General features: G+C 35.1%; 1 non-coding gene across 1 annotated transcript; it reads right to left on the bottom strand.

The window, feature by feature from the left end:
• Nucleotides 1-3,337: 3,337 nt before the first annotated feature.
• Nucleotides 3,338-3,444, bottom strand: LOC115943238 (U6 spliceosomal RNA). Its single transcript, XR_004077840.1, has one exon. It is a non-coding gene; the product is annotated as a U6 spliceosomal RNA (small nuclear RNA).
• Between the last annotated feature and the right edge of the window lie 367 nt (nucleotides 3,445-3,811).

Here is a 3,811-nt window from a genome sequence, read left to right as displayed (position 1 = left end):
ACAGAATAGGTATTAATTCTTCTTTAAATGTTTGGTAAAATTTGCCTGTGAAATCATCTGGTCCTGAACTTTTCCTTGTTGGGAGTTTTTTTATTCTGATTCAATTTCTTTGCTGGTAATCATTCTGTTCAAATTTTCTATTTCCTCCTATTTTGGTTTTGGTAGGTTATATGATTTTAGAAATTTATCCATTTCAGGATGCCTGGGTGGCTCAGTCGGTTAAGCATCTGCGTTTGGCTCAGGTTATGATCCCAGGGATCGAATCCCACATCAGGATCCTGCTTAGTGGGGGGCCTGCTTCTCCCTCTGCCTACCACTCCCCTTGCTTGTGCTCTCTCTCTCTCCAACAAATAAATAAATAAAATCTTTTAAAAAAAAAGAAATTTATCCATTTTTTCCTAGATTTCCGATTTGTTGGCATATAGTTTTTCATAATATTCTCTTATAATTGTTTGTATTTCTGTGGTGCTTGTTATTACTTCTCCTCTCTTGTTTGTGATTTTATTTATTTCGGTCCCTGTCTTCTTTTCTTGATAAATCTAGCTAGAGGTTTATCAGCTTTATTGATTTTTTTCAAAGATCCAACCCCTGGTTTCAATGATCTGTTCTATTATTGTTGTTATTTTTTTCTATATTATTTATTTCTGCTCTAATCTTTATCATTTCTTTCCTTTTGCTGGTTTTAGATTTTGTTTGTTGTTATTTTTCTAGCTCCTTTAGTTGTAAGGTTAAAACGTTTGTGATTTTTCTTGCTTCCAGAGGAAGGCCTGTATCACTATAAACTTCCCTTTTAGAACTGCTTTTGCTGCATCCCAAAGATTTTGAACCATTGTGTTTTCATTTTCATTTGTTTCCACATACTTTTTAAATTTCTTCTTTGATTTCCTGGTTGACCAATTCATTGATTAGTAGCATGTTATTTAACCTCCATGTATTTGTGGTCTTCCCAGATTTTTTTCCTTGTGACTGACTTTTAGTTTCATAATGTTATGGTCAGAAAAGGTGCATGGTATGATTTTGATCTTTTTGAATATATTGAGGTTTGTTTTGTGGCCCAATATGTGATCTATTCTGGAAAATGTTCCATGTGCACTTGAGAAGAATGTGTATTCTGCGGTTTGGGGATGGAACATTCTGAATATATCTGTTAAGTCCATCTGGTCCAGTGTGTCATTCAAAGCCATTGTTTCCTTGTTGATTTTCTGTTTAGATGATCTATTGATGTAAGTGAGTTGTTAAAGTCCCCTACTATTGTTGTATTATTATCAATTAGTTCCTTTATGTTTACTATTAACTATTTCATGTATTTGGGTGGTCCTGTATTGGATGCATAAATATTTGCCATTACATCTTCTTGTTGGATTGCTCCTTTATTATTATATAGTGTCCTTTGTCTCTTGTTACAGTCTTTGTTTAAAGTCTAGTTTGTCTGATATAAATATTGCCACTCTGGCTTTCTTTTGACATCCATTTGCATGATAAATATTTTTCTATCCCCTCACTTTCAATCTGCAGGTGTCTTTAGGTCTAAAATGAGTCTCTTGTAAGCAGCATATAAATGAGTCTTTTTTTTTTTTCCATTTGTCATCCTATGTCTTTTAACTGGAGTGTTTAGTCCATTTACATTCAAAATAATTATTGATAGACACATGTTTATTGCCATTTTATTACCTGTTTTGCAGTTGTTACTGAAGATTTTGTCTGATCCTTTTTGTCTTTCTCTCTTTCATGGTTTGCTGGTTTTCTTTACTGATATATTTGGATTTCTTTCTTTTTATTCTTTGCAAGTTTATTAGGGGTTTTTGATTTGTCTTCTGCATATAGCAGTCTATATTAAGTCAATAGTCATTTAATTTTGAACCCCTTCTTTACTTGTCTACTTCCCACGTTTTAGGTATATGTCATCTTTTACATACGTTTATTTTGTGATTTCCTTGACTGGTATTTTAAAAAAATTTCTATTTTTACTGCTTCTGTGTTTCCTACCTTTAAACTGTCACTTTTGGTCTTTCCTTTCCATTTAAAGAGTCCCCTTTAATATTTCTTGCAGGGCTGTTTAGTGGTCTCTTGACCACTCCTTTACATTTTGTTTTTCTGGGATTCTCTTTATCTCTCCTTCTGTTCTGAATGATAACCTTGCTGGCTAGAGTTTTTTTGGCTGCAGATTTTTCCTATTCAGAACTTTCAATATATCATTCCACTCTCTTCTGGCTTGGAAAGTTTCTGTTGAAAATCCCTTGATGGCCTTATGGTGTTTCCCTTGTATGTAACTTTCTTTTTTTTCTTTCTTTCTTTCTTTCTTTCTTTCTCTTTCTTTTTCTTTCTTTCTTCTTTCTTTCTTTCTTCTTTCCTTCTTTCTTTCTTTTTTGTCTTGCTGTTTTTAATATTTTTTCTTCATCACTATATTTTGCCATTTTAATTATATGCCTTGGGGTAGATGGTTCTTGGAGGAGTTTCTGTGAATGCTGCCTCCCTGGGACACACTCTGAGATGAGCAAATAACCTCTCCACTGTATGCATCAGGTGTTCTTTAGATCACTGTTTCCACACTGTAGATCTGCAGGCTGTTTGCCCTGCATTCTCTTCTCCCCAGTGCCTCTGGGCTCTCCCTGAGCCAAGCGCACTGACCTTAGAACTCCAGGCTGTAAGCCCCATTGGTTGCAAGAACTCATGAAATTTGGCCCCTCTCACTTTCTAAGTCAATTGCTGTGAGGATTCATTTTCCCTGTACCCTTCTCTGCAACTGTGGTCCCTCCCCACTGTGGTAACCACAATCCATTTCTCTCTCAAACCAGGTCTCCACATTTCCTCCCTTCTTCAATATGCCCTCTTCTCTATCTTTAGTTGTGGGATTTGTTTAGCCAGCCTTCAGGTCAATTTCTGGGGTATTTAGGATGATTTGATAGTTATCTAGTTGTATTCATGGGACAGAGTGAGTCTAGGGTCCTCCTACTCTGCTGCCATCTTCCTTTCCATGTGAAGTAGTTTGGGCTCAGCATAGAAATCTTAGGGTTGTTAGACTGCTTACATGGCATCTGGCTTCCCTCAAAGTAAGTATCTCAAGAGAGTAAGGCAGAAGAACATAGCATTGTTATATTCTTGTGTTAAAATCACATTTTATTACTTCTGACATACTATGTTTGTTGAGGTAAAATGTCATCTAGATTCAAGAGAAGGAGACAGACTGCCTCCTGATGGGGGAAATATCATACTTATATAGTAAAAGAGCATGAGGGTTAAGAGTTATTGTTACTGCTATTTTTGGAAAACCTGACTTACCATAGACAGGAACCATGTTTCTACAAATTTTACATTACCCATGCTTAACACAGTGCCCAATATGAGATGGCCAATAAGTAGTTTTTATGTCATCCTTGCAGAGGGGTCATGGTAATCTTCTCTGTATTGTTCCAGTTTTAGTATATATGCTGCTGAAGTGAACATCCAGTAAGTAATTTTCAAAAAAGGTTTACTGCTCTCAGTTCATGTGCATATGTTTTTCTGTTTGAACTTTCTGGGGTCAGCCTTTTTAAATTTTAACTCATTGTTTATAATTGTAATTGAAAAAAAATGAGACAAATTTGGATACAATAAACAGTAGCAGGACTCATAAAGAACATCTAAACATATTTCTATATTAAGTGTATTAATTCTAAAATGAACCTAGAATGCCATTTTACTTGACATTGACTAATCGGTAATGGTATATTTTTTCAAATTTGATCTGATTTATTTTAAAATGGACATACATATACACACACATACACACACACACGATTGAGAGAGAGAGAGAAAGATGGATAATAAGGAT

This window comes from Leptonychotes weddellii, chromosome 8 (assembly GCF_054177405.1).
Source record: "Leptonychotes weddellii isolate Sample4059 chromosome 8, ASM5417740v2, whole genome shotgun sequence".
In the NCBI taxonomy this organism is placed as follows: domain Eukaryota; kingdom Metazoa; phylum Chordata; class Mammalia; order Carnivora; family Phocidae; genus Leptonychotes; species Leptonychotes weddellii.
The sequence above is the reverse complement of the archived record's forward strand: the minus strand, read 5'-3'. Positions and strand labels throughout refer to the sequence as shown.